This window comes from Cervus canadensis, chromosome 16 (genome assembly GCF_019320065.1).
Source record: "Cervus canadensis isolate Bull #8, Minnesota chromosome 16, ASM1932006v1, whole genome shotgun sequence".
Lineage (NCBI taxonomy): Eukaryota > Metazoa > Chordata > Mammalia > Artiodactyla > Cervidae > Cervus > Cervus canadensis.
The window spans coordinates 51,974,822-51,988,876 of NC_057401.1; positions in this window are offsets into that span (position 1 = coordinate 51,974,822).

Below are 14,055 nucleotides of genomic sequence, written 5' to 3' on the forward strand. Positions count from 1 at the left end.
GCCACTGCTGAGTTTTCCAAATTTGCTGGCATATTGAGTGCAGCACTTTCACAGCATCATCTTTCAGGATTTGAAATAGCTCAAGTAGAATTCCATCACCTCCACTAGCTTTGTTCATAGTGGTCCTTTCTAAGGCCCACTTGACTTTGCATTCCAGGATGTCTGGCTCTAGGTGAGTGATCACACCATCATGATTATCTGGGTCATGAAGATCCTTTTTTATACAGTTCTTCTCTGTATTCTTGCCACCTCTTCTTAATATCTCCTGCTCTGTTAGGTCCCTACATTTTCTGTCCTTTATCGAACCCATCTTTGCATGAAATGTTCCCCTGGTAACTCTAATTTTCTTGAAGAGATCTCTAGTCTTTCTCATTCTGTTGTTTTCCTCTTTTTCTTTGCATTGATTGCTGAGGAAGGCTTTCTTATCTCTCCTTGCTATTCTTTGGAACTCTGCATTCAAATGGGAATATCTTTCCTTTTCTCCTTTGCTTTTCACTTCTCTTCTTTTCACAGCTATTTGTAAGGCCTTCTCAGACAGCCATTTCGCTTTTTTGCATTTATTTTCCATGGGGATGGTCTTAATCCCTGTTTTTTTTTTTTTTAAAAAAAGTAATTATTAAAAATGACTGAGAAAAGCATTTTCCAAATTATAATTTCTGGAGATGTGAGGTGTTCCATGAAAAGCAAAACTACAAAAATAAAGCATGTTCAATAAAATTACAGTGTGCGGGTCATTTGAGAAGAAACAGGATTAGAAGCACTGAGTCAGAGAAAAATTCTTCCACTGATTTTCAGCCGAGGGCTACTTGTTTATTCTAAGCTTGGTGCCTCTTTACATGTTGTTCTCTACAACTGGTCCCTCCTCTCATTCTCTCTGTGTTTTTGAGGATGAGTTAGACTATATCAGTGACTTAGCACCATAGTTCCCTTGCAAGAGAAGGTGACTCTCCAAGATAACCATCCTTCCTGTGGCATTACACAGCAGTCACCACTAGGAAACCCAACTACTTTTCTCTTGCTGCCAGCTCATTTGACCATTGAGACATCCATTTTTCTACCATACATTGGAAGAAAAAACCTGGAGAACTGTTTGGAGACTTTCAAGTACCTTAGCTTAGAAGAAACATACATCCCCACTTCTCACTTTTCTTTGAAGAGAATTAATCATGTTTCCATGCCTAAATGCAAGGAGACTGAAAGTATATTTTCTTATATGCAAAAGGAAGAGTATTTGTGAGATACATGAGAATACTACATATGTTTCCGTGCGTGCATGCATGCTAAGTTGCTTCAGTTGTGTCCGATTCTTTGCATCCCTATGGACCATAGCCCACCAGGCTTGTCTGCCCATGGGATTCTTTAGGCAAGAATACAGGAGTGGGTTGCCATACCATCCTCCAAGGAATCCTCCTGACCAAGGGATCAAACTCACATCTCTTACTTCTCCTGCATTGGTAGGTTGGTTCCTCACCACTGCATTCTAAAAAATTTACCCATATTTTCTTGTTTAAGTCCCCCATATATGCAACTTATACATCACATAGTCCAGAAGGATACTTCTCATAAGAAATAAATTCCAACCACTGTTATAGAATTGATTACATTCTTTCTCCTCTAATTGAGAATCAAACTATCAGATCTCACTTTCTTAGTACTTAAAATTTTCCCCCAAGGGCAAACTCTCCATTCATACATCATAATTCCCAATGTAATCCTCTTTTAGTAGTGTATGTGCTGGTGGCTTAGGCATTAAGTCATGTCCAACTTTTGTGACCCCATGGACTATAACCCACCAGGCTATTCTGTCCATGGGTTTTTCCAGGTAATAATACTGGAGTGGGTTCCCATTTTCTTCTCCATTGGTAGTGTATACTGCCAGATGAAAGCCAGTCTTGCACTTTTTTGAGACAGATGGACTTGCAGCTCAGAATCTGAAGTTAGGTGGTCTGAATCTGTATCCTGGCACCAATAATCACTAGATATATGACCTTGGAAAGGTTATTCAGCATTTTAGTGCTACAACTTCCTCACTTGTAAAGTAGAGATAATTATAGCTTCTTCTATCTTGTTGGGTATTTATGATAATTAAATTAGAAAATAAATGTAAATATCAACTATTATTAGTAAAGGTCCTTATATCATGAATCCCATTTTATCTCCACCATTTTTGTATGCTTTGTAAGACCCTGTTTAAATTAGGCCCAGCTTATATCCTAGCCTATCTGGTAATATCTTCCACCCAGCTTACTTTACTCCTGACTTTTCATTAGCTTCATATCAATGATCAGTTCTTTCCTGACTCAGGGCCTCTGCTTAAATCTCATCCTTTCTTTTCCCTCAAGCCTCAGTTTAGATGCCATAAATTGTCATATGTTGCTAAACGTCCATGCAATGATTCAGTTGGAATGATCAATGACCTGAATAGGAAATAGATTACTTAGTTAAAGTTGTTTTGTTTGGGGGATATTCATCAATGCTCTGACTTAAGACTCAGTATGTCAATTACACTTCCTGTCCAAAACTACATGAAACCTCTACTGGGCATCTCTGGTAATACAATAATTTGAAACCCATTTTTGCCATCATGAGCACTGGCAGAATTCATGTGCAAGGCAGTTCTATGAAATTTTGTAACGATAATCTGGGTTATATAGGTAAGTGCCTTTTAACTCAATGCATAGAACTTGCAAACCACTTGAACTATATCTCAGAACATGCTGGTATTTAAATTTTTTGTCATGTCAGTAAAAGGATGGAAGAAAAATATGGCCAAAAAATTTCTGCCAAATCATGGCAGATGAGATCTGCCTCAGCATTTGGATCTTATTAATCAAGGCAAAGGAGTCTTCTTTCATATGCACTAACTCAAGAGCTATTATTTGGGAAATAAATGAAATGCTGCATCTTTTCCACAGGATTTCAAATCTGAAGAAGTGTTTATAAGGTGAGCAAATATTCTCTTTGGTATAAAGCATAATTTCAACATACCAAATAGAAAGAAAGGAAGGAAGGAAGGTAGGTAGGAAGAGAAAAGAGTGAGAGACCTAGAGTCAGAAACTATGCTTTATTTAAATGAGGGTTTTTTCCATCTTTTAATTTCTGATGGTTAATTTTAAAAGGTAGTGGCACATAATGTGAGTAACGAATGTTACAGAAGAAAAGCAGAGCTGGTGCTTTAATTAATTTGGTGGTAAAGGAAGAGACTAGGACAAAGTGATTCCGTAATTTTGACAGAGCTGTTCAAAGCATGCCAGTAATACACATTGCATGGGAAGGGAAGGGGGTGGGAAGAGAAACTGATGATGTCATAGAAACACCAGACAAGCTGTCATTCTAGTGTTCCTGGATAGGGAAACAGAGTCAATTTAATTATAATATTTTAGAGAAGCTGTCCAGAAAAAACAGGAGGATATGAATTTGACAGAGTTTTATTGCTACCTGAATTGCATGAAAATGTTGAGGTAGAAAAAAAAATTAACTAATAAAATGATCACTAGGGTGCCAATGAAGTTATAAACTAACATGCTGTTATCAGAAGTTCCCCTTAGAGGATCACAATCTTGTCATGGCTGAGGGACTTGCATAACTCAATGAAGCCCTGAGCCATGCCACCTAGGGCCATCCAAGACAGACAGGTCATAATGGAGAGTTCTGACAAAACGTGGTCCACTGGAGGAAGGATGGCAACCACTTCAGTATACTTGCTGTGAGAACCTTATGAACAGGATGAAAAGGCAAAAAGTATGATACCAGAAGATGAATTCCCCAGGTTGGAAGGTGTCCAGTACACTACTGGGGAAGAATAGAAGGCAACTGCCAATAGTCCCAGAAAGAATGGAGCGGCTGGACTGAAGCAAAATGACACTCGGTTATGGATGTGTCTGGTGGTTAAGGCAAAGTCCAATGTTGTAAAGAACAATATTGCATAGGAATGTGGAGTATTAGGTCCATGAATCAAGGTAAATTGGACGTGGTCAAGCAGGAGATGGCAAGAGTGAACATCAACATCTTAGGAGCCGGTGCACTAAAATATATGGGAATGGGAGAATTTAATTCAGATGACCATTATATCTACTACTTGTGGGCAAGAATTTCTTAGAAGAAATGAAGTAGTAATGAAGGACAGGGAAACCTCAAGGACTACACTCAGTGGAGTCACAAAAAGTCAGACACGACTTAGTGACTGAACAATAGCAACAATCGGAAGTTACCCACTAACCTCTCTTCATTCTTTAGTTAGCTCCTGTAGCAGTGTATATCTTATAATTTCATGAGTGTGACATAAATCAATTACCAAAGGGATAGCATTGCATATAAAATTTTATCAAAGCCACATATTTCAGATAACAAACATGGTGTGGCAAAAAGGGTCTGGGAGAGTCCGGGGAACTGCTGGATAAAAGAGAAATGATGGTTCAATAAAAACGAATTCAGCAGGAGATATTGTTTACAATTTTCATGCGAAATAGCACCACATAGATAAGCTAAAAATCAGAATGTAGAGATTTTGCTACTAGTTCATAATGAACACTGATAACCAGCTGCTGTTTACAATCTATTTGATTCTATTAAAATCAGTGAATTTTTCATTACCTCCGACATTTACTTTAGACTCTGCCTGTGGCAGCCTGGTGCATGGAGGCACATTGAATTCCATTTTGTTTATTCTGTGATTTGGTATCATTAAACATTTGTGCGTTGGATGTTACTTGGTTGATAGTTATAGAATATTGCAATTAATTTTAAATGGATGTGGAAAAGGAAACTGCTTCACTACCATAGCTTCCTAAAATGGCATCTATAATAAATAACAATTTTCTCTGAATTATAACTAATTGCAAGAGTATCTAGTGTGTAGCAAGATGTTAAAATGTTTAAATGGAAAAACACTAGCAAAATGTTAATTCTATAACAAAATTAAGATTTTTTTTCATGTTTTACTGACTATTCCATTGAACAGTTAATTTTTAAAAGCAAATGATGCCTAAAAGTGTGAGCCTGTACTATACCCACTCAGAGCCAGGCTCCTTCTGGTTACCAAGGAAACCATTTCAGGGACATTCACATAAACTGTAGACAGTGGGAGGAAACATCATAAATATAGGAAAGGGCTCACTTGAATTTTTATTTCTATGAGCAAACTCTCCTTATAACTGTGCTTGCACTAAAAAAAAAAAAAAAAATACAGACTTGACAGTGATACCTTGTACATGACAGATATAAGCGGGATAATAAGACTACATGTATTCAGAATATGAGAGTTAGCAATAGTATGTGCATCCTGCATATTAAGTCCCTTCAGTCATGTCCGATTCTTTGAGATACCATGGACTGTAGTCTCACAGGCTCCTCTGTCTATGGGGATTCTCCAGGCAAAAATACTAGAGTGGGTTGCCATGCCCTCCTCCAGGATATCTTCCCAACCCAGCGATTGAACAGGCGTCTAATGAGGCTTCTGCATTGCAAGAGGATTCTTTACCACTGAGCCACCATAAGGTTGCTACAATTGCTAGTTTTCAAAATTAGGGAGATAAGCACCAAGAAAGCTTATTTTCATTGGGATTATAATGAAATTTTAATCACAGACATTCTCCCAAGCAGTGATCATTTTTCTCTTGTAAAGCTTTGCAATATTACTTATCAAAGATCAGGAATATTATTAGGTTGTATCTTCAGATTTTTGCCTGAGTTGACTGTAAGTAGGGATCTCGAGCTTTACTAGATGCATAATTATTTCTGAGTTCTGAAAATTATCAGACATCTAAATACAACTTAAAGCAAAAATAAAATCAAAACCCCTTTTCAGGCATAATAATACCAATTCTATTAATTGATGTTTCAGTCCTCTTTTCAATCATTTCTTAGCATTAGGTAGGGACCTTAGCCTATTTAATCAATCAGTAGACTGGATTCTTTTGTTTGGCTGGCTTGCCACACTTTCCCTTTCCTTTATGAATATGGTTCTCTCTTTTCCTTTGCCTCTTGCTCCCACATTTCAGGGAAGCAGACAGGGTTGATCAATCACAATTCCCCTGGGGTATAGGAATGCGCCTCAGTTCAGTCTGATTCTCTGTTGGAGAAACACCAAAGTTAGTTGAAACCCAATTCCTGCTGCAAAATTTCCTGATATTGCCTTATTATCTGTCCTAGCCAAGCTCTGGCTTTTCAGGGTTTCTCTAAATTTGATCAGCTCCTCACCATTCTTTCAATATAGTAGGTTTCATTTGAGTTGAGACAAAGAACTCCAAAGGATAACCCAATAATCTGCCTCTGACTACTGTAGCCAAAAAAAAAAAGAAAAAAATGAATAAACATATTTTATTCTAAGAATTACCTTAGGATGCATGAGACAAGTGCTTGGGGCTGGTGCACTGAGAAGACCCAGAGGGATTGGGTGGAGAGGGAGGTGCGAGGGGGGATCGGGATGGGGAATACATGTAAATCCATGGCTGATTCATGTCAATGTATGGCAAAAACCACTACAATATTGTAAAGTAATTAGCCTCCAACTAATAAAAATAAATGAAAAAAATAATACCTTAGTTTGTCAATAATTATCAATAATACCTTATTGACAATTATCAATAATTGTCAATAATACCTTAGTTACCTTAGTTTGTCAATAATTATCAATGTAAAAAAATCCTATACTCACTAAACTTAACTGATTTCATTCCAAATCAATGTATTATTTATATTTGCCATCTTATGCAGAACTAGTAGAATCCTTCATTTAAATTTTAAAGGCTAAACCCTAGTTCTAAAAGTCTAGCTTTGAAATAAAAATGTATTGAGAGAGAGTCTTTGTATTTGCTTTCTTATATTAAAAATTAAAATTTTATTCACCCTCAATGGTGAACAGAATGATTGACACAGTACAAACTTCAGTGTGAGCCCCAGGTAAATTTCAGTGAATGGAAAACAATGTTTATGTTCAAGAATGTTTATAAATCTAGGGAAAGAAAATACAAGTTTGTAAGTTACATAGTAGCTATGTAATATATTCAGAGAGAATTTAAAATAAGGTGATGCTTACTTCAATTAAAACTCTTTATAGTTTTAACAAAAAAGTAGGCATTTTGTAAATATCACCTATGCTTTTATCCATCCATTCATCAGGTATTTATTGAGTGTCTATGGGCCAGGCACTTCCTTGGTGCTGAAGAAAGAACAATTAACTGAAGGGACAAAATTCCCTGTCCTCATGAAGATTATATTCTGGTTAGAAATACAAACACTTAACAACATTGCAAGGAAATGTAATTTCCTTGTAATAACAAGGAAAGTAATTGCAAGTTTGAACATGATAAACATTAAAGGGGAAAAAGCAAGGAAGGATATATACACATATCACAGAGAGGGCAAGGACAACCTCAGAGAAAAAGAACTGTGATTAAAGATCTGGACTAAGGGAGGGTCAGTCATGGAGATAGTTGGTGGAAGAATAAAAAGCATGCATTTTACCACCATTTACCATTTTACCTATTTTGTTAAATTTGTTTTCCTAAAGCTGATCATCACAGCTATTTAAAAGAAGAATTGGGAGATAAAGTCCGAGAAAGCATAGCAAGTGCAAAGGCCCTGAAGTTAGGAAGAGTTTATGCATTTGAGGGAAAAAAGGATCCAGATGAGAACTTGTTTAGGATGGCATTTTAGTGAAGCAGAAGAGAGGGTACAGTGAGGTTAAGCTGGAAAGGAAACTCCAGTTAGCAATGGACTTCGGAGGTCTTGTTGGAATACTGTATTATAGATGAGAAAGCAAAGATTTTGAAAGCAGGGAAGTGATACGATTGAATTAATATTTTCAAAGCATTACTTTTAGTCTTTCAAGGATTGGAAATGAGTAGGTGAAGAAGTAGTAAAACCAGTTAAAAACTCTCCTGTTTAAACCAGATTTACTCCAACTCTTATTGGCAATGTAGTTTTGAAGAAAATGAGTAGATGCAAACCCTCCTTCTGAGAAACAGCTGATATTAATTCAGCTTAAGTGTCACAAAGAGACCTTTAACCATGACATCTAAAAGTCACCAGCCTAACAACCAACTATCATTTATCAAGAGAGAGTGCACAGTTTCCTCGATCCTCCTTTATCAACATCTGTATTCATCTTTTTAATTCATCCTTTACCTTCTTTCACCATAATACCGGTGCAGTGAGGGTGGGAACTGATCATATTCATTTTTTTAAATTAATAGATTTTACTTTTTAGGGCAGTTTTAGGTTTACAAAAAAAAAATGAAGCATAGTACAGAAAGCCACCTATGTCCCCCTGCACACATCTTCCATTAGTGCAAGACATGTTGCATTTGTGTGGTACACTTGTTACAGTGAAGAACCCATGTGCTGTGCTTAGTCGCTCAGTCCTGTCCAACTCTTTGTGATCCCAGGGACTGTAGCCCGCCAGGCTCCTCTGCCCGTGGGGACTGTCTAGGTGAGAATACCGGAGTGGGCTGCCATGCCCTCCTCCAGGCAATCTTCCCAACCCAGGAATCGAACCCAGATCTCCCACATTGCAGGCAGATTCTTTACCAGCTGAGCTACCAGGGGAGTCCAAAAAACCCATACTGAATCATCATTATTAACTAAAAGCCAAATTTTACATTAGGACGCATGCCTTGTGCTGTACCTTCTATGAGTTTTAACATATGTAAATTTGCATGTACCCACCATTGCAGTATAATTTTTCTTTTTCCAGAATGACATGGTTGAAATCATACAGTATTTTACTTATTCAAATCAACTTCTTTCACTTACCAATATACACTTAAGGTTTCTTGTGTCTTTCAATAAATTGATAGCTCATTTATGTTTGTCACCAAAAACATATTGTACTGTATGGATATACCAGGCTTCCCTGGTGTCTCAGATGGTAAAAAATCTGCCTGTAATGCAAGAGACCTGGGTTTGATCCCTGGGTTGGGAAGATTCCCTGGAAAAGAGAATGGCAACCCACTTACCTGCAGAAGTCCATAAACAGAGGAGCCTATACCATGGTTTGTTCACCCTTCATCTATAGAAAGACATCTTAGTTGCTTCCAAGTTGTGGTAATTATTAATAAAACAGCTATACACACTTGTATGCAGTTTTTCTGTGAACATAAGTCATCGGCTTACTTGGATAAATATTTAATACCAAGGACTGAAATTGCTGAATAATGTGATTCGGATATATTTAGTTTTGCAATAAAGTACGAATGTTTTCCGGAGTTGTTTTACATTTCTACCAGCATGGAATGAGTGTACCTGCTGCTTGACATCCTGGCCAGTTTTATGCTGCCCTGGGCTCAGAAAGAGTCAGACATGACTGAGCAACTGAACAACAAATTCTAATAGTAGTGAAGTTATCTCATCTTTGTTTCCATATTTCACGGTATCTAAAATAATGTCTGACAGAGACATGTGTGTGTGACAGACACACAGAGAAAGAATGGTAAGAAGAATTCATCTAAAAACTATCAGAATCAATAATGAGAAAATTCAGATATGTTGCTCACAAAGCAATAGTTTTGGTATAAACAGCAGGGTACAGTAAATCATATTAAAAAGGATTTGGACAGACACTACTCAGGAGAATAAAATAATATTTGATTGCACAGAAATAAGCATATAGAGGTATTATATAGGACAATTAAATATTTTACAGAATTCTCCAAATATATTTAAAAGATAAATTTTTTAAAAATTTCCCAATGTTGACTTAGTAATTAGAATCAACTGGAAGAATATATCAAAGAAAGAATATCCTAATGAATACTGCAAATCAGTTGTTCCATATGTAGGAATGCTGCCTTCCTTGAAGGGAAAATATCTTAATCCCATCTCTATACTTACTTTTTCTTCCAATATTTGAATGATATTTTCAACTGCCTCTTACACACAATCTCACTTTCTGCTCATTTTTGAAGCATCTTGTTGATATTAAAATTATTTTTCCCCAAATATCTTTTTGTTATTGTTCAGTCATAAGTTGTGTCTGACTCTTTGTGACCCCGTGGGACTGCAGCACGCCAGGCTCCTCCTTCCCTATCTCCCGGAGTTTGCTCAGATTCATGTCCATTGAGTTGGTGATACCATCTAACCATGTCATCCTCTGCCATCCCCTTCTCCTTTGGCTTCAATCTTTCCCAACATCAGGGAAAGTGAGTCAGCTCTGCACATCAGATAGTTAAAGTATTGGAGCTTCACTTCAGCATCAGTCCTTCCCATGAATGTTCAGGATTAATTTCCTTTAAGATTGACTGATTTGATCTCTTTGCAGTCCAAGGGACTCTCAAGAGTCCTCCAACACCACAGTTCAAAAGCATCAATTCTTCAGCTCTCAGCCTTGTTTATGGTACTCTCAAATCCGTACATGACTACTAGAAGAACCAAAACCTTTCAAGACAGCTTTTTCACTCTCCACTTTCACCCTCAGGATGAAGAAAATATCTTTCACTGAAGTTAAAATTATTTACCTCCATTCAATTCCAGTTTTTTAAAAGTTCTTTTTTCATAAGTAAAACTCCTAATATGAGACTTGTCTGATTATTTACACTTAGGCATAAGTCTCTTCCCTAGAAGTTGAGAAGAGAAACTCACTAGTAGGGACCATTTTGAACCTTCCCTGTGTCAGGTATAAACCTGTTTTCCTCCATTATTTAATGTTTTAATTTAATTTTATGAAGATTTAATGTTCACAATAATCCATTATCTCAGTTAATCTTTGTAATAATAATAGATTTTCATGCCCTTATTTTATACTTAAGATCCCTGTTCTTAAGAGTTTAAGTTGCACAGAGGCACACAATACTATAAAGAATTATAGTCAAAATCTGAGATCAGGTCTGTGACCAATACTGATATCTGTCAGGAAAACAGTTCATTATGAGATGTAATGAAATTCATAGAAAAGCATCTGGACTTGAGCCTTACTCTCATGAACTTCCTCAATGCTGCCCCTATGTATAGCCTGTTTTGATAATCAAGGACAGAAAATCCATTTGTAGAAATCATCTATCAAGAAGTTATATATTAAGATTGTTTGCCTTCCAGGGATCCTTTCATACAATTCCAATGAGAGGAAAATGTCATACTGCCAAAGCCTTGACTTAGCCGGGCAAACCCAAGAGCAGCTGTTCTATTTTCTTGTTTCCCATCTGTGACTAATAATCCATGTTCGACTTTGATGTAGCCATTGGCAGACTAACATTTCTCCAACCAGTGTTTAACCCGAGCATAAAGTTTCAGGCTTTGTATTATTAAGACTTAACCCATTTTCTCCACTTAAACGCCCATATTGCTCTTCATACACCTGCAGATGACTCGGCACATTCCTAGTAGGGATGTGTATCATTTGTTCAGATAATTCATATGCCTTCTGTCTTATGTTTGTTTCTGAACATTAAAAGATATTTATACATTTAGTCTTATAACACTTTATCTTGTTTGATTTATTCTTTGTTGTTGTTGTTCAGTTGCAAAGTCATGTCCTACTCTTCACGACCCCATGGACTATAGCAGGCCAGGCTCCTCTGCCTGGAGTTTGCACAATTAAAGCAAATGATTTGACAAGACTTCTTTTATATATCAGATATATATATATATATCTCCTGGAGTTTGCACAATTTCAAGTCCACTGAGTCAGTGATGCTATTTACCCATCTCATCCTCTAGCACCCTCTTCTTTTGTATTCAGTCTTTCCTAGCATTAAGGTATTTTTCAACGAGTCAGCTCTTCACATTAAGTGACCAAAGTATTGGAGCTTCAGCATCAGTCCTTCCAATGAATATTCAGGGTTGATTTCCTTTAGGATTGACTGGCTTGATCTCCTTGCAGTCTAAGGGACTTTCAAGAGTCTTCTTCAGCACCGCAATTTGAAAACATCAATTAGATCTACTCTAATAGGTAATATTTCATGACTATTGTCTTTTAGCCAAAATACCCTCATTAAACTTCATATCATCTATAAATAAGATATTATCTCAATAACTTATACACAAAAAATTTTGCTGAATGCCTGGAAATTTTCAGACACTACTAAAGATAAAAAATTAAATGAATCTTTCCTAAATACAAGCCACAGGGAAGAAGAAAATATTAAAATTAATAATCACAATAATCAATTAAAACAATAACCAACATTTCTTGCATCTGCTGTATCTCAGATATGTGTTAGAGGCTAGAATTTCAGCCTTAATTTTCCAGAATGTGAAGTGGTTCCTCAAATTCTCTAGGTTTTGCTTATTGTTTTTGTTTAGTCAGTAAGTCATGTCCAACTCTTTGTGACCCCATGAACTAGCTCGCCAACCTCCTCTGTCCTTGAAATTTCCCAGGCAAAAATATTGGGATAGCTTTCCATTCCCTTCTCTGGGAGATGTTCCCAACCCAGGGATTGAACCCACATCTCCAGCATCTCCTGTGTTGTAGACAGATTCTTTACTGCTGAGCCACCAGGGTAGGCCAGGCTTTGCTTATCACTCATTCAACAGTGAAAAAGTGACAGTTACCAGTGTGTGGGAGACCTGGGAGGGGGCAAGAGAGAGGGCCGTGGAGAGATTAAGGCCTTCATGGGAAGCTTCTAATGTGTGCAGAGTATATTTTAGATTTATTTTTCCTAAATGATCAGCACTTTCATTTTAATCTGTCTCAATTATGTTTCTGTTGCATTGCACTTTTCCAACATGAAATACAATCTTATACATATAAAAATTGCTATAAAATATTGATTAAAGCAAGGTTTTCAAAATGCCACTGCAAATCTCTTTTGTTGTTATTTAGAAGTTACTTTCTTGCACTATAATTACTAAATATTATCCCAGCTATACTACATTTTAGTCTGTACTGTTCTGCTTTACATAGAAGATATACATATATGCATGTACAGACATATATGATATATAAAAGAAGTCTTGTCAAATCGTTTGCTTTAAACTCTGATATTCCCCTGGTCTGTTGGTCTCATAACAGAAAATCTGCCTTCTCAGTGATGATTATCTTCTTATTTCACTCCCATATTAGTATTTCTTCGCTAATGCTCATAGTTCAAGTTCTGGGAGGTTTTTTTTTTGTGTTTAATTCAATGCTGCAATCTCATACTTAGGAGAGTGTCTGGCACAAGGTAAGTGCCTACCTAATGGCTGTTGGAATAAATAAAGCAATGATTGCCTGCATTAAATTTATTTCAGGGTGAAAATAGTAGCTATCTAATGGTACTGAAATACATCTTCCAGTTTGTTTCGAAAATTGTAACTACTTTTGTTCCAGAAGACTCTGATTGAGAAAAATCAAAGAGATAAAGTCAGAATTGAATTGTAGATGATATAAAAACATAGTAGGCAATACAAGCCCCGGGGAGGAAGACTGGGGATCACTCAGGGAAATTCGGAAGCCCTTTCTTCTTGCCACTACCTTTGAGCCCAGTCCAGTAGCAGCGATAGACACCTTTCCTCCCTAATTTATCCACATAGGCAGATCAAATTTAGAGCTCTTAGCCTCTAAACATTTAAAGCAAAGCTCTATATTGTGGTGGAAAACACAAGCTGGAATCAAGATTGCCGGGAGAAATATCAGTAACCTCAGATACACAGATGACTCCACCCTTATGGCAGAAAGCAAAGAAGAACTAAATAACCTCTTGATTAAAGTGAAAGAGGAGAGTGAAAAAGCTTGCTTAAACCTCAATAGTCAGAAAACTAAGATCATGGCATCCGGTCCCATCACTTCATGGCAAATAGATGGGGAAACAGTGGAAACAGTGTTTCATTTGAGGGGGGCTCCAAAATCACTGCAGATGGTGACTGCAGCCATGAAATTAAAAGACACTTGCTCCTTGGAAGAAAAGCTGTGACCTGCCAACAGGTCACAGGTTGGTAATGTCTCTGCCAAAAAAGGTGCATCTAGTCAAAGCTATGGTTTTTCCAGTAGTCATGTATGGATGTGAGAGTTAGACTATCAAGAAAGTTGAGCACCGAAGAATTTATGTTTTTGAACTGTGGTGTTGGAGAAGAGAGAGTTCCTTGAACTGTAAGGAGATCAAATCAGTCAATCCTAAAGGAAATCAGTCCTGAATATTCATT